Source organism: Bombus impatiens, unplaced genomic scaffold (assembly GCF_000188095.3).
Source record: "Bombus impatiens unplaced genomic scaffold, BIMP_2.2 scf_0049, whole genome shotgun sequence".
Lineage (NCBI taxonomy): Eukaryota > Metazoa > Arthropoda > Insecta > Hymenoptera > Apidae > Bombus > Bombus impatiens.
The window spans coordinates 1,143,564-1,167,617 of NT_176468.1; the positions used below are offsets into that span (position 1 = coordinate 1,143,564).

General features: G+C 35.4%; 1 long non-coding RNA gene across 1 annotated transcript; it reads left to right on the forward strand.

Annotated features, from left to right (window-relative positions):
- The first annotated feature begins 355 nt into the window (after positions 1 to 355).
- Positions 356 to 19,720, forward strand: LOC112213731. The gene is made up of 4 exons (XR_004462643.1): positions 356 to 907; positions 4,396 to 4,749; positions 13,888 to 14,016; positions 19,588 to 19,720. It is a non-coding gene; the product is annotated as an uncharacterized LOC112213731 (long non-coding RNA).
- The last annotated feature ends 4,334 nt before the right edge of the window (positions 19,721 to 24,054 follow it).

Consider the following 24,054-nt stretch of genomic DNA (forward strand, 5'->3'; position numbering starts at 1 on the left):
TAAAATAAAATAATTTAACGATATTGGTGAATCGAGAAGCTACATGCAACACGATCAGATGACTCGTAGTCTGTCAAATTTGTTTCCAAAATTTCACTGTATTTATCATCAAAATCGCCACGGTTATCGATACTCGTGTCATCATACAGTTTCATTAATAACGTTTAGTTTGATTGTTCGAGAGAGCCTCGTTAAAAAAAATGTCGCGGGAACGTTTCTAAAGCGTTACGTTACGAAGGCGTAAAAAATGTAACTACGCATTATACCTAGGTAATACATTCATATGTTTCTTACGATAAATTTTTGAAATATGGATTACGATCACATCGTAAAGTGTACAAAATACGAACGTTCCCAAAGTATCGACGTAATTGTTGCAACGTGACACACGCTTTGTATATTTTGAAACCAGTTTCGCCTGTGCCCTTCGCGACAACAGAGCCAGACGTTAGGTGGGTTGTTTCACGTAGGACGGTCAAAAGGAGATTGCGTGATCGACGAATCGCTCGATTCCGTACCGGTCTCTCTTGTTTATATAGTGTTGCTTCGAAGGAGAGGGAGAACCGGTGAGAGACAACAGACGTGAAAGAAAGACGAAGACACGTTTATTATAGCGTTCCTCCTGAAGGCTCGAAGCGCAGTACGCGTCGTGGTATCGATTCGTGGACCATGCGATTCATTTTTATAATCGATCATCGAATTTGTGATTTTATGAGTGAATAGCCCGCCTTCTAAACGGTGTACCATCGATATTGGTTCGAGAGTGAGAAAAACGAGTCGAATTCGCGAAACGTGCAGGTTCTTTGAGTTACCAGAATCCACTTGCAAAGAAGAAATATCTCAATGTCGCAATTGGACGCCAGTTGAAACGTATTTATTATAGACCAAGATTTTTCAGATCCCGAAGGTACTTACATAGAAAAATATCGATATTATTCCGTAATGCCTGATCGACTTCGTCGCGTTCGACTTTAAGTTGGAACTCGATTGAATATCGATACCTCGTGTTACCATGATTAGTATCGGTTAACCTATTAGTCGCACGCTTTAGAATGTCGATTTCCAACCTGTGGATCGTGACTCCTTATTTGAGAACTGTTTTTACATCAAATTTAGTAATTATTCTTGTAGTTGAAATGTAGTTTATAAATAGACATTGCACTTCTCGATATTTATTTATTTTAATGTGGCTACGTTGCAATATTCGCGTACAGTGGTTTTAATGTTGATTTTTAACGAATGAAATGAAACGAATTAACCTTGTTCGGATCTACATAATCTAAAATAAAGAATATATTTCGCTAGGTATTATCGGAATATAGATAGCGTTTAAGTTGTATTATATCTGATTCTAGTATTAGATGTACAGTGATTCGTGTTGATATTCCGCTATCTAGAATATTTTTGCAAAATGAAATTTGAATATTATTTAAAAAAACAAAATATATAAAATGTGTCGCCTCCTACCAACCAACTTTCAAAACTTGAAAAGCAGATATAGTTGCAGATACAGCCGCGGAGAACAAGTGAGAACAGGAGAGTTAAGATCTATCACGGTGTATATTTTATATATTGAAAGGGAGCAGAGTTATTTGATTATTATAAAAGGGGTTCGTGACTCGAGAAATATTGGGAAACACTGCTTTAGAATGTTACCAGGCTTCCTAAGAGATTTGTTTTTCTCTACAAAGTATGACGTACGCTGCGTTGTATTCTGCGTTCTATCGAATTTCCTCCGGTTTAGTAAAACGTAGTGGATCGTGAAAAATTTCTTGTTCCATGGACTAAAATTTTCATGATACTTGTCAAACACGCGTTCCCTGAATGGAATTGTACCGGGTATTTGAGGTAAAATTCACTGACAAAATTAAAACTTCAAGTGAAATTAAAAGGAATGGGGATATTCGCGGTACAAATGATTTAACGTTGATTAAACTAAAAGCGTAGTTTATGCGAAGAAATTATAATATCAAAAAATAAATAAGAAAAAACATCAGTTTCCTCCGGTTCTACGCGATCGCAATCGCGAATAGCAGTTAGTGAAATTATAAATTCATATGAATAATTGTCGCTTGATTAATAGCCGCTCTCAGTAAAAAACCTTCGCAATTTTTCCTAATTTTTCGAATAAATTAATTTTATAGTCACACGTAAAAATATGCTTCGATATTAAAATTTTCAAGATCTGCTTAAACTTTCATTTTCGCTTAATCATATTCATCGTTCATACATATACGTCCTGTTTGTTATCAAAAGTTACGTATAAGGATACATAAAAATAAAAGATCATTTTCTAAATATATTTGAATTCGATTTGACTTTAGTAGCATACATAGCTTCTGTTCATTAACAAAATGGATACACGAGACTACATGTGAACAAAAATCCTGTGTCATTTTCCAGACATATTTCAATTCAATGTTTCTAATTTTGAATTTATGCATACAACGGTGCATACAACGTCTACACGTTGTGTGTTTACTATCCTCGTTCTATAATCATTCCGAAGTAGAGCAGGTTACACGTGTGTATATATATGTATATATTGCATAAATGTTGAAATATATGTATATATTACATGAGTTTACCTTTTTTCTTCAAAGAACAAGAATGTTTTATCCAATTCCTTGAAACGTGCTAAAATGTCCAGAGTTTAGCTAGACTAGTCGAAAAGGATTAGACTAATCGAGTAATTCCCATCCAAAAGATTTTTAGATCTCGATTTTAATGATAATCGAACGATGTAGGACGATATGAAATTATCGATTTGCTAATGGAAGGCTGATATTAACTATAATATCGTTGAATATTGTAACGTGCTATTACACGTTCCCTATTGCATAATTTTACGTATAACATTGCGCAATATGTTAATTTAGCCGCAACGAATAAGAGTTTATGAATATTGCCTTCAATTTGTATTTGTCACAGTTCTCGATCTTTTCTTCATCCGATTTCCTTTTTCTTTTTTTGGTGCTCAAACCGGTTTGTAATTTCAGTTTTGAAAGAACATTATAAACGGCGATCTATATTCCATGCATTTTTTTTTACATCTACATACAAGTCTATGCTCGTCAATAACAGGCGAAGTTGGTGATTGAATTCTCTGTATGCATTAAATAGCATGACGCGAAGGTATGCTCTAATTGCAATTCGATATACTAATCGTATGCACAATGTTTTCGTAGCTTTTTCCCATGAAACCGTTGAAAGATAACTGACGTACGTAAGTGGCAGAAAAGAAAGACGAAGAAACAAGAAACTGATCTCTCATACAACAAATGCTAAAATTAATTTGTCTTATAGTGTCGATTAATGATCTTTGTATATATTGCAAAGTTTTCATAGGAATTCTTAACATATCTTAACTCTTGCCCTGTAAACTTCTTGTGTTAATAATTATTTTATATTTTTGTTATAACTTTTAAATCTAACATTAAAAATGGAAAATGCTAGATAAGATATTTCAATTAAGCAGGATAGATAATACCTACCGAAGATACCGTATCTATGATACAACCAGACGATATTATAAACTGAACTAGAATGAAACTAAAAAGAAACTAAAATGAATAAAGTGATAAATATATTTTTGAAAGGACTCCGAGTAGTCGATCTGAATTACCTACATATGAGGTACAGGTCAAGAGCGAAGAGTGTTTTCTTTGCAATACAAAGTTTAGCAATTCATACTTCATCAATGAAAGAACGTCACGTTTCAATTAGATAACGACATTCAATTATCGTTCGTTTTTATCAGGCTCGATTTTATCGGGCTGGTCTAGTCAATTACATAATGACCAACCTTGTTTTACACTTTTAATAAGCAGATTATAAATATCATACTGATACGTTAATTAAGTATACCTATCGAACAACAAGTAGTATTTGCAAAGTTTCTTTATTATATTCTTATACTACTCATAAATTTTCTATATTTTTATCGTGATCAGTTAACGTTAATTTTCGACAATACATATTGCGCTCACGAACAGTGTTTACACACGTCGTTATTTTTCAACGAAGCATTTTTATATCCTTATTTTTCGATGAAGCATTTTTCTCTTAAGTTTTGTAATACATTTCATTTTTATACTATCAACTTTTGATATACATATGCAAATCTCTTAAAAATAGTCGATAAGTTGACGAAATTCTGTACATAGAAAGACAATTTTGGTAACATTTTTATTATTAGTCAACGATATACTGAATTTTCAAACTGTTTCTATGTAAAAAATAGGAAATGCGACTTATCGTGTTCTTTCTCTTTAGCCTCCATATATTCGGAGCTAATTAATTAATACGTAAACATCAGAGTAAATACGACAGTGTGCTAGTACTTTTTATAGCTACTGTACTTTGTATATTTCACGTTATATCGGACATTCAAAGTTGAAAACTTATAACGGGATTTGTAATTCTGCTGGATCATCGAAAGTGACTCGTTTAACGGTGATTCGTATGTACAAATTTAAAACTGTGCATTTTATGGCGTCGCGGTGACATAATACCTGAGTAAGAACGCGAATAACGCCGATACAACAGTCAGTGAAGCAGCGCCACTGAAGGAGATCGAAAAGGAAAGTGCATGAGTGCATCTGTAGTAGTTGCCTATTGTGTGATCTAGCAGTGGCTCATTTCCATTTTTCACGGAAAAATGTTCATCGATTGTATGCCTTGGCTCGGTTGCCTGAAATGTAATTCGGGCTCGCCGGAAACTCCAAAGGTCTATGGGTTGAGCTTCAAGTGAGTGTTTTTCTCTTTTAAATTATTAACACTTTATAACGTTTTGTGACGTGAATATTTTATTACGTTTATCTATGGCTATTCATTATCACTGTTTTCATTATCTTGATATCCAAAGTCACAGCTTATAAATATTATTCACTTTTCTTTAACGTTCTTTATGCTATTATATTTAGGTTTTATAGAATTCTTGAAAACACACATACACATATATAAGTATCAAATGAAATATACAATTTCATAGAACGATCGTTTTATAAAAATTATTGGATTTCGGATTTTCAATGAAAGTAAAATGCTCTAAATAATTATAATTTTATTTTGCTGTAATAAAGGCAATCAAAATTGCAGTTATAGAAGGTCAAATGAAACTGTATATGTAATGTGAAAATTAAATATCATATGTATGTCAATATCGTTGTTACGTTAGCATCGTATGTTAATTTGTATAATTATCTTGTATGAACAACAATTTTCCATTACTTAAGTCAAGAAATAGTTGAATATTACAATTCCCCAGATGTGATTTTTCCACGTGACATTATTAATGACATTTTTTTGAGAATGAAAAGAACTAATGGAACGCTGTTTCACTCGGAGACAATTTCGCATTATGAATTTGAAGGCGAAAGACAACACTGAGAATAATCCTACATGCGACTACATCATTGATTTATTTAAGACTGTAAAGGGAATGTCTTATTTAAAACTTTCGAATTTACACTGACATTAGCGGCAGGCAGGTACATTGCGACTAAACTAAAATAAATTTGCATAAATTTTCAAGAGTCAATTTGCGAAGCATGCTGTTAACAATTTCATTTGAATATCATGAAGCTTTGTGAAGATTTGACGCAAAAGTTTCGACCGTAGTTTCGCCTTCCAAGGTGTGAAAATTAATTCTGTGCTTGGAAAGTGCTTAGAAGCAAGAATTACGTAATTGATATCTACTTCTAAATATCTCTGTCGTAGAGTTCAGGAACTTTTGAATCTTAAAATTTCTTTCAACCTATTCGAAAGCACTTTGCACTTCTTACGTATTGATGCGAGTATTTTCATTTATTTTAATTCACAGGAAAACCGATTGTTTGTCGAAGACAATAGTCTTCCCGCGCCACAAAATTAACTTGATTCAAAAGGATACTAGAGAATCTTCGCAGATTTATCTCGATCTTTCTCTTTAAGACTACTATCCTTAGAAGGAAATTTATAATAATATTATCAGCGAATAATTCGTTAATTAGCCTTTCCACGAACGATATTGATATTGTACAGTTTAATCCGTAGAAAGATGAAATTTAAATTCATAAGGGAAAGTGACTCGAATCTTATGCGTAGGTATTTACTATATCGTTGCAAAGAGGATATTGGAGAACTTCCAACACTATTTTAAACAAAAGATGAGCATAGATTAACAGTCAATCTAATATAAACCACGCTTCAGGCGAACGACGCTGAAGCGTTCAAATAGACACATTTCATACGCTACAATGCGTAATACAATGATCTTATCTATGATATGACATCGAGACTTAATGTATTCGAATTTATAATTAGAATTCCGGTGACACAATATTTAGCCACAGCTCGACCATAAAATATATCGAAATCGATGAAACACGCGAGACACGTTTGAGTTTCTTAGAAGCCAAAACTAAACGTCGCATCGACAACTAGATTTTGTGGCAAGTATTTGGCTCGATTTGAAATATAGTTCTTTATAGACAAACATAGTACAAAACATAGTATGTTTATACGGGCTCGAGAATTTTAGTTAGAATTTAACGCCTTCACACATAAATAATCCGACGTTAAAAAGATTCCCTCGTATATTTCAACATTGCTTTCGAAATCTTATCATTTTACTCTACTTTCCAATTTATCGAACAGATCAGTATTTCACGTTATCACATATTATTTCAAATTTAGAACCTATGCTTCAGCTATAAATCGACCTTTCAAAGGTACAATTCTGAAGACCCAAAAGCAGTTCTGATCAATGAAACACCGCTGCCGAGTTGCTTTATCTTTCTCGCTTGCAATATTGTGTGACGTAACGACGAAATTTAACGCGTTCGAATTTGTAACAAGCTGCTCGAAAATACGGTTTCTCGTTGTGACGATGCGGTAGATCGTGTGTCGACGAAACAGCGTTTTAAGTTTGACTTATTTTCCTTGGTCCGAGAGTCGTTATGATGTAACGCTTGGATTTAACATACTGTAATTTATAAGAAATGGAATTATGTAAAAGCTATGATAATTCGAAGGTCAGCTCGTTTCGATTGCCGAAACTCTTACACGGTGAAATTAGGCCAAAGTCCCTTGTTTTTCTTCCCTGAAAACAAGTCGCTCGTAGTCGCGCTACTACTTCTATTTAAGATACGCTCAATGTACATACCTCTTGGCAGTGGTGCGGTGTCCAACTATGCAAAGAATGTGGTAACTAATAACTGGTTAGTATAACTTGCTATTACAGTAATAACTATCTAATTACCATAATAACTGACTTTTTGCATCTTCGAATTGTTAGGTACAGACTGAGAATATTTACGTAAAATTTATATTCTTATAAACACACACAATATGTTTTACATATTACGTATATTACATACGTTTTTGCACGCTTAAATATTCCTGAATGGGTACACGCAAATATTGACGTTTAATTATAAACGTTTTATATCTTGATCGAATGCAAAAACGCAATAGAGTTACGTATGGTATTTTTTATTCTTCAGTGATGTACTTACTGACATTAGGTGGAACACAGTCAATGTTATAAGTGTCAAAGTTTATATCAGTTTGCTACAAAGTGGTTGTTTAATAGATACTGCATTTATCCAGAGTTAAGCAGTGCAGATCTGTGAACTAAACGTTTAACATAGAACGTTCATTTTGTTTTGTAAAATGTCAACCTGACTGTAATTATAAATGGCACATGTTTCGTTCGAAATTTTTACAAATTTCTAGCTGTTCAAATATAGCGAATTAAAATTAATTATCTGTGGAACGTTTGCGAAATCTTCTTTGAAATACATATTTTTTAAAGAAGCACGTTCTAAAATTCGAAGTATGCGTTTTGTGTTACATGTATTGAAATTATTGTTATATAATTCATAAGAATACTTCCAATGTATAATATGACACTAACTAGTGGCACACAGCTTGTTTCATCATCATAATTTATACTTGAAAAGTGTTTCATTGTTGATTTATATAATTCATAGCTAAAACGATACTTCACTTGAATAGGATTGCGTTACACGAAGGGTCATAGTTTGCGTTGCTTGAAACTGAAGTAGGTACAGCTATAATGCAGAGCTGGTCTAACATTTCCTTTCCACATATGCGATCTTTTTAGATGCTAATTATAGTAGAAAGTCGTACAAACGTCGTATTGAATATGTATATACTTCGAAAGATTTATTTTCATTAAAATCATACGTATTTAAGTTGCAAATTATCGAAGAACTTCTAAATACAGATGTCAGAGTAAGAGAATATCAGATAACTAAACATCGTTTAAAATAGAAGTAATTTTTTTCTAGAGATCATTCGACATTATTGAGAAAATGTTTTTCAAAAAAAGTGGTTTGTTTAACTTGAAGCAAAACCACTGAAATTGTCTATAGATTGCTAAGTACGAAAAGACTTTTATGTCAAAATCACCCGAAGGAATCTGATAAATAATTATTAATACATATTAAGTAAATATTTATTAGCAATTTACTACTAACTACATATTTATCACACTATTCAGTATCTTTTCCTTATCCATATAAACCTGAGCGTCGAATATCGTTAATCGCGTGAGATAACAAATTATATAATAGATAAATTTATATTTTTAGTAGCTTGCACCATTTGTTTTTCCGATTCATGATTCATTTCTAAATAGTATACATATATATATGCAATTATATATATATTTAATTATTATATACAAGGTGGTTGGTAACTGGTGGTACAAGCGGAAAGGAGGTGATTCTGCGCGAAAAAAGTCGAAAATATAGAATAAAAATTTTAAAAAAATTTTTTTTAGCTTTTCCATCGAGACAGCGATCTACAGTGAGATCCGTTATAACGAGACGTGACAAAGTGCACGCGTACCGAGCGAAAATTCAAAGTCGATTTTCTCGAAAACAAAGCCTCAAACGAAAAATGTTTATTCTATATTTTCGACTTCTTTTTTCGCGTAGAATCACCCCCTTTCCGCTTATACTACCAGTTATCAACCACCCTGTATATATATACATATAATTGACGAATATAATTATAATTATAATTTGTAGAAATTTATAAAGCACTTGATTAAAGATTTCTTTCGTGCTTTATTTTCTTCTTTCTCTTCATTGTAATATTATCACACGTCTCGCAGTCTTACATACAATTTGATGAAGTTGTAAAAATGCGTAATTAAGAAGGTAACCCTGTCACGAATATTCGCCAGCATCGCATTAACGCACGATTAACCTAATAATAAATATTAGGTTTAAAATTGCACGTGGTATAAAATTGGCAAGCCTCTGTGGAAAATTCGTTTTTAACTACTTGTGTAATTCGATTCCACCGAGTCCATAAATTCCGTTGTCGGAAATAAGCGTGTACACCCACTTAATCTTCGTTCGATACGCTTCGAAACGAACAGTTCTACTATACGTAATCCACGCAGCCCGACGCGAGTGATCACGCGAAGTGTTACCAAGCGGAATAAACAAATTAACGATAGCGAGGTCTAGAATTTCCTCGATCAACAAGAATCTTCGATGTAAAGTGTTTTTGATTTTGCGTGTTTCTCACAGTTGCGTTGCTTTCGTTTAGGTTTGTGTGAGGATTTCGAAATGGACATGAATTGTTCTGAAGCTCTGGGACATCGAATTAATGCTAGCAGGATTAATCCTAGAAACTACAAGATTTGATAAATATAACGTTAGATCGAGAAGTACGCGAGAAAGATTCATAAATTTTCAACAGACTACAATGAAATATGGAGACACAAGAATAAAACGGAGAAAAGTCGAAAAACTTAATTTGTCTGACACAGGTACAGATAGGTATAATTAGCTGTTTGTTCATTTTTTTCGTTATCGTTTATTCATGTAGCGAGAGAGCGAGACGTGACGCTTACGTACATACTCATTGTTTGTTAATTATTTGTTTTAACGGCGAATTGTCTTTGATCAAGAATTAGGGAGTGACGCGTTACATTTCTCAGTAATCTACAAAAAAGAAGTTTTGACGAGTGATGTTGAATGGAAGTTTCATACTATCGAAAGATTTAGATTGAACGATGTTCGCAAGGAACTTCCCTTGCTTCAAAGAAAAATAAAAGGAGGAGATTTAGGTTAGATCTTGATGAAGGTGATGGTAGTTTCGTTATAACACGCGTAATACCGAGGAGGAGAGTACGTATTACGAAATGAGAACACACTTTCACATTATCTGTCGACGTAGATCGACAAGTGAAGTATTTCGCTTTTTCTACACATATAAAAAAAAAAAAGGTTTGAATTAGCTTCATGTTATATTTTTTGAATCGGATTTAAATGAGATTTTTACAAGCCAGGTCACAGTTGATCTGCCTTAAATTTCGGTTATTGAGAAAGATTAAAATTGGCAGTGATATCAGAACACCTTGATCGAAGTGTACGTATTTTTCAATATTATTTTATCGCAGACAGAATATCTCCGCGTCGAAGTTTCATCGTTGCAAATGTTCATTGTTTAATGGAATGACCGATATAATTCGGCTTTTCCACATTTTTGCTTCTATTAAAGCAAAATTTTTGCATATAACATTGATATTGAAAAGATTTGATCGTAGAGGCTGGAATATCGCAGACTATTGTCATCAAAAGTGAATAGAAATGGAATGAGTGATAGAAGCGAGTTGAGGTTTCACCTCGTGCCAGAAGAAATTAGATATGCAAATTAAAATTATTTATATGCAAGATATTTTGATTTTAGGAGGGTGTTTGAAAATTCGTTGAATATTCACGTACAATTAACTTTTCATTTATGGGTCACGGGATATAACATAATAACACGATGTAATAAAAACCAGTGGTCCACAAATGTAATATTTTTATTTCGGATACCTGTGAATTACTCATTTTGATATCGTAGAATATCGACTAAAGATTAAAATTATGATTAAAAATGTATATTTAATATGAACGATAGGAGCTTCAAAATTTGTTAATAAATGCACGCGATCGTTATTAAAACTTATTCCACTGGTATTACAATATAATAATCCATCAAAATTTGTCAAATTAAAGAGATTAATTAAACGTACGTATCTCATTAATTTTTAAAAATTCAATGTAGCAAACGAAGCTTCGTTTAGCTGGCAGAAAAATTTTATTCCACGTTTCCACCTTATTTTCACTAGTAATTTTATATACATGTGTTATTATCATATAGTAACGATACATTCGGTATTTTATACGTCTTTACGTATTATGCGCATTTTTTAATTCCTCACAAATGTATAAACATCGACGATATAATAATAACATTGGTAAATCGATAAGTTGCAAATTATATCTAATTCTAATGCGAAGCTTCGCGTTTTCAACATATTTTTACAAGCCATTTTACATTCTGACATTTTCATTTTATTCATACGTCGGTTGACGCAGCTCTTCCATTTACAAGTCGATAGGGGAACATTTTCGGTGATGACTTCTCGCGTGCAGGGTTGACTTTGTTCTGCGAAGAAGGCGTTAGCTAAAGTCCGTTAGATGCAGAGAAATGATGACGAACCTAGTACAAAAGCGTTGGCTGGGAATCTCTAAATGGGTCACAGCTTTTTGATTGAGCTTTCAGCCCCTCAACAGCTAGCGTACGGTTTGCTCACCTTTCATGTCTTCTTTCACGCTTCTTCATTGTGATTCTTCCGAGTGAATATGATTCCTTAGCCGGTACCTTTACAATATCAACCAACCGGAATCTTTTTCTCTCTTTCATTAGTGCCCCCCCCCCCTTAAGTTGCTATCGCTACAATACATATACTGTTTACAAACAAAGTTCTAACTTCATTTAGCTTTTGCGCTATATCACGCGGTGTTTCTTCATCTCTAAATTTGTCTCTCTACATCTTACGAAGATATTTTCGTGTAAGTTTTTATTTTTGAGTAGATTCTTGGCACGTACACGAAATAATCGCTATGAATCGGTTTTTTGCATTACCTGGAATCTCTCGCGCAATAATCTATCAAGTAATAATATTACTATTAACGTATTTGTTCAAAGGGCGATAGACACATCCGAGTTAACTAATTTTTCGAAATAATTCGTCAGACTGAAATAGTCGATTAATGAAATAACACGAGAAAGAAGATTTATCTTGACCTTTTCAAACCGTAGAAATTTCTAAGCGGTACATATCGCAGTAATCGGCAGATATTACGACGAGCATGGAAAAATGTTTCTCTGCTATCGTGGCTTGGTTCGTGGCATTAAGATTTCAAAATGTCACCGAAGCGTGCACAGTGCACAGCGCTCGATTTCGATAGCGCTAGATTAATTCCAATGAAGATCGATCGATTACAACCATTTGGTCGTGAATGGTAAACGCGTTCATTAGAAGATTCTTTTTCCTGAAAGTGGAAACCGCAGAAAGAGTTTGAAATAGCAAAAGAAAGATATATAGATGGGGAGAACTCCCTCATATCTTCCAGTTGCACAAGCCTGTCTTCGTGTTTGTCTTTCTCCAGTTCCTACGTTTAACTTTTCTGTGGAATTAAATTCCAATATAAGTTGCTGGCTCGCCGGTTCTTCTTCGAGAGGAACACCTCTTGTCTTTTTCCATTTACATTTTTCTTTACTTTTCTCATTTTTCATTGACTAGTGACGAAACGAAATCTTCCTTGACCTCCATTCATAATGAAATTAATGCGACTGCCTTTTGCCGCGGATACAGTTCTTAACGAAGGGTCAAGGGTCGAAGTACCAGGATTTTCGTTGCTGGCCTAATTCATCCGCGTGGTAATATTAATTAGTCTTCATCGAGGATCAATTAGTAAGTAATTGGGACGGATATGGGAACGCGATGCTCTTTAAATAACGCTTGAAAATCCATCGAGGGTTTCAGAATTCCTAGCCCATCGATTCCTCGATTTAACGTTGAACGATTTCGCTAGGAGGATGCGGATAGTCTCCCTTCGGAATAATCGTAAAGCGCCTGCTTATTATTCAAAGTGAAATGTCGTAATATGTAGAGGATGAAACGAGTCTCTGCTTAAATCTCCCTTGTTTGGTCGTGTCGAGGAATGGACGAGGGTTAAACTTTGTTTTCTCTTTTTTTTTTTTCTCGACAGGGATTCGTAATGGAAATTTTAATAGAGATTTAAAACGGTTTCAGCTTGACGTTTCTTTCATTAAACATTTCCATTATTTCAACATTTATCAAATGCGCTAAAAGCCGCTGGTAAAGGTGGAGAACGAAACAAACACCGGCGCTTTTAATACTGTAATATTTTTACTGCAGGGTGAATTTACGTGACACGATACAGAAGATATAAAGTCAATAAAGATATTAAAGCGCAGTTGTCTCTCGAGTAGCTAATACTCTGATTACTTTCATTAGGTGTATAAATTAGCTGGGCTATCTATTATGAACGAGATTTACCTACCATTTCGCATTTCGGGCGTATGTTTCTTTTATTAATAAATAATTCTGAACGCGGACAGTATGGTCGAATTAATAAGGAATATTTTTCATTGTATGTATGTACAACGGAATTCCATTTGTCAGAACGAATTTTGTTACGGTGCTTGTTTTACCGAGCATGTTGCTCAGTTTTATTATGCGAACTGGGACCACGCCGCGTAAACTAGTTACACGAACCCGTTTCGTTGTCTCGAAAATACGTGGGTGCTCGTTCTGCGATGCTTCGTGTACGATGTTTCCGACTATTTTCTTGAAACGTATTACAGGTATGCAGATTCGAGACGTTGAACTTTCTCGATGATTATTAACCCTTGTCGCTCGGCATATTTTCCATTTCCTTATTTGTTTCTTTTCGTACAGCGCGAAGGCGAAACTTCAAGGAAACATATATTTTGAAAAAATTCGGAGCTCGTGTAATTTCGTGCTATGTAATTGCCAGTAATCTCTTTGTGTTACCTTAGAGAGGACGTCCGAGTTGTTCGCTGGATTTACGATGTCCCCTCAGAAAGGACAACCGACTGTAAAGGGTTAAATGATGCATTTGTGGTTGTTGCGGTTCTGAAACTCAGTTCCAGCTTTGCCCTGTGAAGGTGAACCGCGTGATGTTCGTAAAACGTTGGAACAAAGCGCAACGCATTATTGAGAATCAGATCGAAATTCAAAGAACCGCGAATGTGTCATCGACATGGAAATTGTTTAAATTCCTCCCAATAATGTACATGTGAGAGTAAAAATGTGAAAGTAAGCTTACACAGTCATCAATAGATTGAGGATGTGTATGGAAATTTCTATCTTTGAGAAGATAATTCAAAACCCATTACGTATATGATTTTACCATTCGATCAAAGAACTCGCGTGTCTCTTTGAAGATTTTACTAAAGATTTGCTTGAACACCTTAAGGTCAGTTTAGGATTGGATAATACAACGCAAAGATTCTTTTGCACAAAATTGATCGACTAACTGGTATTAGCGAATGAACAAGTTACGAGTTACAGCTTATAGACTGTGCCTTTGAAATTTTGTAATTTTACGTCGAACACGATGATCAAACGACGGTAATTTCTGAAATTTTATTCAGCCAGTATCAACGTTATTCGCTATGTATCCTGTGAAGTACAAAATTTCACTGATAACAATAATTCAATGGCCCAAGAAGAGCGAGAAAATCCTTTATAAGAACAGGAGAGTTATGCAGAAGTCCAAGTTTCTTATCCAAACGAATAAACTCGGATAGAATCAGTGAATTCCTGTTATATGAAATACCTTGTGATTCTTTACAACGTTCGAAGTTTATATTATTCGTTTGAACATAAGGTATCTTCAAATCGGTTAATTCTTTGCCGAATTCTGCTTCGCAGAAACATCGCTTTATCGAATAAAGTTTTTGAACGAGAAACCAGAATGCCTTTGTTCTGATACGGCTTTCTATTCTTTTCTTTTTTTTTTTTTGGCTTTTACCGAATAGCAAAGGAAAATGGTTGCAGGTTGTGCGAACGTTAATTCGAATGAATATTCACGAAGTGAAAACCAACGTGAGAGAAGCTGAGGCATTGTGGGATCGCTCGAATCCCACGTCGACCGTTATCGGTTAATGAAACTCCTTTTCCGTTGTTTTTTCGGTATGGAGATCATCAGCGGATTTTATTGTATGCATATGAATTCAAGCCTGTGTGACGCGTATTTGTAAATAAACGAGTGACGCGAGATAATAAAATCCGCTTCGTCAACTCTAACGACCTTGGCATGTATTCTTTCCTAGTTTGACAAATTTATAAAGCGATCTTTTATACTTGCTGTGCAAATCCAATGTAAACCGAAATCTAATTTAATTAACCTAACCTAAATGAAATTTAATCTTAATCAGGATCAAAGCTAAAAATTACACCTAATCTGACCGAGGAAACTAAATCGAATCAAATTCCGATCTAATCTGATCTAATTTTTATTTTTAACTAATCCGACGTAAATCTTCGAGAAGTATGATAATGCGATAGCATTGAAATTGATCATTTGTACACATATGTATGAAATTATTCAGCAGATAGACAGTGATTTTGATAACGTATCTCGAGATCATTAGAATAATTGCCTTTTATGATATCAACATACGTATGTATATTGTGCATTTACAATGTACACGAGTAACGCTTTACGAGCCGTTTCTATGTCGTCAGCTTCATCATCTTTCTCGTACTTTCACTATTTTGCCCTTTCTCAACCTCATCTTCGAACCGTGTAATTTGATTTTCGTCGTTTCATAGCGATAGATTCATGGTCACGAGCGCTTCCCTACGCATTCAACGATGTCGTTTAAACTACTGACCCTTCGTTTCTGAACCTTGGCTGGAAACGAAAGAAGAAGTTGTACGTTAAAACACTTCTTTTCCTTTTTCTCTTTTTTTTTTTTGAGGGGAATTCTGATCGAATCGTAAGAACACCGCTGTGTTTATAATTCCATCTGTGTTATTTCTGTAATTTCTATTGCTTTCGACGAATTGTTTCCGATTTATTTATTTATTTCTTTATGATACTTCGAAAGGTAAACGACATTCTAACGACAAATTACGTTACGTTCTCGTACGCAAATTAACATATCTTTCCGAGTCAGAAACGAGGGGAACTTTTTACCGTGTTTTTCTGGCATTCAAGCAGCATTTTTAATTTCTTACGCGTGCCTTTCCATTTGTCCCTTACTTTTGTATGGTCCCTACGGTATCTTGTCCAGGACAGAAAAACGTCTGTTTCATTTGACGCTTTTTTCTTTTGTTTAAAAGAAACTTGGAGGAATGGGGCACACAATCTCAGGTCGTAAATCATACAGCAAAATTACGCGAAACAAATCCTTTATCGCGCGCACGTGTCCGTTTTTTTTTTAGTTTAGTTTAAATAGTTTAACGGATTTTACCGAACATTTGCATTTATTTAAATAACTCGGTTCACGGGTGTAAAATGTTCGTTTAATTTCTCCGAATGTTCTCTATTTTCCTACTTTGCTTCTCCATGTTGCCATGGACCCTGCACACTCGGGTTTTTCACAATTGCTACGTAGCAGACGAATGTAATATACCATTTCTCTACATTTTTCAGCATCACCGTCCAACTTTGTCCGTGATACGAGAAATAGAATTTCTAATGTTTGTCAAGTCGTACAAGTTGCTCTCGTCGTACGTATTTCCGTGAAGATATCAGAAGCACATTCATAAAATTGATGTTAAATTTTAGGAACAGCTCAATTGTTTGCTTCATAGTATGATTTTAAGCAGTTCGTAGGAATCTCATAATCGATGCTACATTTCGTTTAGCCGCCAAAGTAGCGTGCAGTTCACATTGTAAATAATCATTCGACCTGGCTGTCAACTTATCGTTTCCATGTCAGATATTAACGCGTTGAATGGGAAAGATCTGTTATTTCTGACTGTCAATTTTTTTTAGACAGAACGACGAATTGTTAAATTATGGGATTGTCAAATAATAAAACCGATTTATTCACGAATCTCTTTTATTTATAATCTTATGATTTGTGACGCTGGTATATTTTTTTTACGCATTTCTTTACTAAATGCAATTTTGTTACTGATTTTTTTACTAACGCGAATTATGTACAAGTATCACAGTTATTAATTTTTCATTTCTTGCCTAAGAAGGAAATTTTGGTTGAGAAACGATTCAGCTAACAGGTTGAAAATTTACCATCTGTTTCACCAATTCTACGTACTTGGTATTTTTGACGACACAATTTTTTTTATCCTCTTCAAAAATCATTTGATCACTTTGACTCCTATGTATATAGTCAACAAAAATACCCCCGAAAATTCGAGTACTCTTATATACCGAATAAATCTTCGTACTTCTAATTCAATCAAAATCATGTGTGTTATTAATTCCTTATAAATGCAGACAAACTGCACCGACGAAAAAGTTTCGTATCAAAGCAACACGCGTCACGAAAGATACTGTACCTATCACAGTTGACATTTAGCATTGAATGATTAACGTTTCGTTACTTTTAAGTGGGTCTGTTCGCAAGCCCGGTCGTTTATATCCACGTCCAAGTTCTTCGCTATTCCAAGCTTTTAAAATATCTAGAAAAATTCGAAATCAACACGTTTCTCCTACATTACACGATCATTTATCACGTCAAACGTTTGAAATATCTTTTTAATAAAAATACAATTTGGAGGAAGAAATTCGGTGGTGAAATTTCCATTAAGTTGTCAACAAGCTGGTGTTGCCTGCAGAAATTAATTTATTATTGCGTCATTACACAGATACCGCATATTGTTCGTCATATTGTACATAGTAAATACTATATTAAATTCATAATCGCCTCTAATGAGGCTCAAAAGCTATTTAATTTTCTATTATAATTTCACATTATCCGTGGTTCTCTTTATTTTCTTGAGAATTCCCGTAATATCGTCACACGAGAATAGTCGATCAGTTGCATATCGATCGTTCGTCGAACGAATTCAATCGTTAAACGATCTCTCGGTTAGGTTTCGCGGCTGGAACGGAGAAACGATCGATCGAAATAACAAACGGCCAACCGAAAAACGGACACCTTTGCGCTATAATCGGATCGGATTTGCAGCGAGCCACGTTTCGCGCGGTTTTCCATCGATATCGTTTCTCAGTCTCGATTAAATTTTCATCGTATTTTCCACGTTGCTGTAGATCCGCATGGTTCGCATCCATATGCTCGAAATAGATTGCCGACATGTTTTATTTTTCCCCGCGTTTTCACCTCGTGTTGCCGCGAGATCGCGTTCGATCGTCTTTTCTCTTATTTCCCTTTTTTTCTCGTCTTGTTTTCGAGACGCAAACCATTGGTGCGTTGTCACACTGCAATCGATTATCTGCTCGCTGCGGGACGAAACAAGTTAGAGGATAATTCGAGGATGGTCAGTGAGACTAATCAGCGAGACACGTTGGAAGCTTCTATTCGTTGCTTTGTAATTTCTATCGAGTCCTTGAACATGAGAAACAAAACGTGCTTCGATACGAACACTTATCGCATTTTTCCTGTGCTCTTCGCACGTCCATATTATCATTTAACGATATAACAGAGATCGTATCAATTTTTAACTACGTATTACGATAAAAATTTTGTGATCTTCTGTTTACGATAAAAGGTAGCATATTCTGTTCGAGATACGTCGGTAAAGAGCTTTATTGTTAAGACTGTTCGAGGTTCCATAATGTAAGATTTTTATCTAAATATGTTTCACATACGGAAATCTTCAGCGATATTAGATAGGCATATAAATATATCATTCGTCCGTGTATTACGTTTATTTCATCCAATTTGAAACACCAATTTTCGGAAGAATAAATGTTATCGAACGAGTATATCGAACAGAATCCAGAATATCGATAGGAATTATAATACGTTTCGTATACATTGTAGCACGTATCCTTGTCGCTAGACTCGGAACGTTTAAGCAGATTCATGTTTTCAGAAACCCAACTACAGAAATGAAACATTCAACAACGACTAAACAGATCTGTTTCAATCTCTGAATATCATAATATTCACTATCTAATTATGGATATCTCTGCGCATTACGAACATTCTGCACGTCCCTATTTAAATTTCCCACAAACACACAAGCATCTATAATTCACTGAACATTTCACGAAATTCCTCACTAGTTTTCATTCGGTAGATCTAACACTGGCCTGGTTTCAAACGCTTAAACTCAAGCTATAACAATTACACAAACTTTCATATCCGCTCGAATCTTCTACAGGAACGAGTTACTTTATACTCGAAATTCCCCAACCCCTTCTAACCACTTCGATCTCTCAGTTACAAAAACTTTGATTCGCACAGAGACGCCCCACTCATTTTCAGATTACCCTTGCGCCATTAGTCCGGCAGCAAATTTCGAGTTATCGTTGTCCGCTTCAACCCTTTCGGGTGTCCTCGATCATCCCTTCGTCCTCGATGTTCGTCGGTCGATGTATTCGAAAACGTGGCGCAACGGACGCGGCCAAATAGCGCGGTCGTCGACTATCCAAACGACGATTTAAACGATCAGATCGAGGATATCCGTACGTTAATGGAAAAGAGGTCGTGTGCCCCGCGCCTCGAGGACAGCTAGCGCTTTCAGAGTGATTTTATATCACAGCATCTCGGTGTTTCTCGTGTGCATTGTAGGTTGCTCGGATTCTCGCCGGAACTGGGACAACGGGTGCATTTCGCTGAGGGCACGAACTTACGGTGCAGGGAAGATAAGAAATCGCCGACCGATGATGATTCGGAGGAAAGGTTGGCAAACCGGGGAGGACCGGCGATTCTATCGCGACGATTTTCCTCTGGCGAGACTCGCGCGGATGTGAATGGGGGTGTGAATGGCGAATGCTACGAAATAGAAACCTGCGCGGATCTCTGCGTCTAGGATATTCCGAGAGAAGATGGAACTTCGGTGGAAAGTTTACAATTATCTGAAGTAGTTGTGTGCTGTGGGACGAAACTTTATTAACGTTTAAAATGTAAATGTTTAGAATGCTATGAAGCGAGTATTTACTGGTATCTACATAGGGAATTGGAAAAAGTTGGGAAAAAGGAAGCTCTGGTGGGAATTTTTGTCGTTATACGTGAAATTTTTATATCGTATTCGAATACATACAATTACATAAATATTATACTATATAAATTTCTCTGTGCGATAGGTACGTACATGTGGCTGTATAGGGTGTTTAGAGTGAAAAGGCGACATTTTAAGGAAAGCGTTAAAATTCCGTGAAACGGTTATACACGCGTAGCTACAGAGGGTGTTCAGATAAACGAACCAAGTATGAATTTAGTATGAATTTTTAGAATTGCGTGAAATAGCCAGATATGTATACGGATATGCATATAGGATGTTCAGAAGAAAAATGAAATTTCAGCGTGTACGTATTTTTACGGTTGTACGAAGTAGCTACGTATAGTTAGCTATATAGGATGTCCAATGGAAAGGAAGAAACTTTAGAGTGTAGATAATTTTATGAAGAAGGTCAAATTTGATATCAGTTTCACGGAAGAGAAATACTCTATCATCTAGTTAATTAACAACTTGTGAAAGTACAATTTTACAATTTTACACGTGAAAGAGCTATTCGTTCCATTCGCGATTAATCACGACTCTCATCCAAACCTCCAAACATAAAAATTCATTCACCTCGCGTTGAAAAAATTCAAATCCTTCCTTTACAAATACCCTGTCACGCACACACGCCCACATGCGCACACGCTTCCTTTCAGACCGTGACAATTCTATTTCGTCACGCAAATAGCAAATAGAGCCGATTAGATATTCGATTAGACGTAATTGCGAAAGAGACGAAGGGAATTGGTATACGCAGCGCGGAAACGTTTCGGTGTTTCACGCTGCTACAATTTCCCAGTCGCTCGCGACGCAACGGTTCAAACATACAGATAAATATCGTGACTGTTGTTTTATTAACGAGGGGAAATGAAAAATCGCAGTCGCAAGCAGAGGGTGAAATTATCGATCGCCGTGCCATCGAAAGATTTTCGATCGTGATACGCGAAGCTAAGCGAATGCAGGCTAATTGCCAGGGACTAATGAAAATGTAACAGAGGTAAAAGCATTATGGACTAATTAGATACATATACGGGGTGTCCCGTATGATTTTATCACTTGCAATCTGTCTTGCTTGCTTCTGATATTATGTATGTTGAAAAATGTTTCGGTAGCGAACTAAATGGTTTCGAGGGGAACGTAATTTGTCACGATTAGTTTTTCTCGTAGGGGAACGCACAAAGGACGCACGAAAGTCATCGATGTATTTTTAAACGGGATCATATATTTTTTAATACGTTATTGTATTCAGCTGGACACATTCTCCACAAACAAAGTATTTGTTCAATTCAACGTATGAAAGACAAAGACAACGTAAACGCGAGAATATCGATTCGTGTGTCCTACAAAATTCGACAAATTAAAGTTAAAATATCAGCTAAGCTAACAGTGTTTCGACATAAATAGATCAACACTTTTCTTTTATATGATTCCATTTCAACAAATACAATGACCTTCGTACGTCATGTACGTGTTCCCCTACGGAAAAGCTAATAACGTCCAATAATGTCGCCCTTGAAAACATTGAACTCTAAATGTCTTCTAATATTATCAAAAACAAGCGAGATATTGCAAGTGATAAAGTTAGGCGGGACACCCTGTATAGAGGGAATTCTTCGACGCGTGTCTATTATTTAATACGTCTGAAGGCTATGTATTTAACGAATGGCACAATGGCTGTAGTGTAGTTTTTGGCGCGTTTCGATAAAACGATTTAGAGTGGATAACAAAGAAGCGGATAATATATCGAGACAAAGATCGTTATCTGAAACAGAGGCCGATGGAAAACGAATGCAATTTCAGGCTTGGGTAGTAGCGGGTATTTTCGTAGTAGCGAATGTGTTAATGGAATGACGACATACGTTCAAATTCTTATCGAAGTTTATTAATTATTATTATAAGAAATATTTGTCTGTTGATATTTCCTCGTTCTGACCTGTTTACCGTGCGAGCTGAACAAATTGCTTGACTCGCACATAAACGCACATCTTCGTTGTTATCAGAATTAGATGAAAATCTTCTGAAAAATACTGCGATTTTAGGGGACGATGAAACACGATTTCACAATTATCAGTATCGTTATTACTATCTAATATGAATATCTGTTTATTCAGATTTCTCCGTTATTGTTACTTATTCGTTCTAAGTTATTTATACGAAGTGAATCGTTTGACTTGTGTATATTTAGTTTTAGTAGACTGCGATCGCGCGGGCCAAGGCGTTGGCCAATGACAGTACTGCGGTCACAGATTTATAGTTAGACAAGATTTTCGCATAGGATCGAACGAACCGGTGAAACGAAACAGTTAACACCGAGAGCGGAAGGATACACGTGCGAGCCACAGGTAAGCTTTCCAGTGGAAGTCACGTACGGCTGACGCCGAGAGCCATTGAGGATATCGTGAACGTACCGGTACTTGCCTAATACTGTCCAACCACTAAGGTGAGAGTGCATTGACTAATTGACGTGTACTTAGCTAATGCCGCGTGTTACTAAAGAGAAGCGTGGACGAACCGACGCGACGCGACGCGACGTATGGCTATAATACTGGTTATTGAGCCATTGAGGTAAAGGGTGTGGGCCTCGTAACTCGCGATATATCTCGAACCGCAAAGGTATCAATGCCAGTTATCTGCTGATTAATTGTCTAATAACTTCGGGATGGGTTTTGAAAGGAACAATGCGAATTAATCTGAACGATGTTACGTAGTATATTTTCATAGAAGATTTTGCTGGTTTCGTGATCGTGGATTTTACTAAAATTCTCAAGTACAAAATCACAAAGTTTTGTAATTAAAAAAATTTCAAATTGAAACTGGTCGCTGAAGCTTCTTCAGGTTTCTTCTACGCAATCGTTTCTTTTAATCAGTTGCCTCGCGTCGTCGAAGAGATCGTTTTAATTTCATATTAATTAATTTTTAGTAATCGTACGAAGACGTAGCGATAAATATTCGCGCGATAAGATGTTAAAATTACGACATTCTTTGGTATAATCTTAGTTACGAACAATTACGAAGGTTAAGAAGTGCACGATCTAACGAGCATTTCTCGCTGGAATTTATGCGCGAATGACGTACGATCGTTCTTCGGAAATGTACTAAATATACAAATGATTCGAGAATGCATTCGTAGGGAACTTAAATTTCATTTTGCACAGTGTCAACGTAATATCCTGAATTAATTTCAGCAGCGAGGAATTTCAAAATTTATCTCCTTATTTCATTTGGCGCGAGTGAACCTTTTCCAACAGATGCGCTAAACTAATTAATATTTGTTTATCATGAGATTTCCTGCATGGAAACATCGTATTTAAAGATACTTCGTATTTTATTTTCAAATGTGCGGTAGCTTACTAGAATTGCCAGTGACCAAATTGATTACAATTTATAACTTTTCATAATAATTTTATGGATTTACGATAACCGATACATTTTTCGAGTTTTGAGCTATTTCTGTTACTTGTATGAGAATAAAACTGTGTTTTTCCTTTGCATTGTATTTTTTCTACGTTTTAACATATTTTTCATTTTAATCTCCTTGGTACAAACTTGTACGTTAATCGTTCTAGTGTTACTATTAGACTCTTACGATAAATGACGGCCGAGAACAGAATAAGATACGAGAGAACGTAATGATTCAATGCCGAAACAATTTCCAATGCAAAGGTTCTAATAATAGTCAGATGATTCTGACGGTGGTAACAAGGCCATTCTTTAAGGAAAGCTTTATAATGCAACTTCTTTCTCTTTCTACGTATGGCGAATGCATCGATGAGCCTAATGCGTTAGCCCGAGTTTTCTCACTTCTAGACTTCTATTGTGTTACATAAGATTAACGTGCCTTTTAAAATTGCATAAAAAATGTAAAGAATATGTGCCTGCGATATTACACGCGCTTACCAATGCTTTCTCTTAAAAGAATCTATATTTTGTTACGTACGTTCACATCTATAAGTACTGGAACACTTACGAAAAAAACGCTGAAAATGGTTAAGAAATTATTAAAACTTTTCAAGTATTTTAATATTATCTCAATT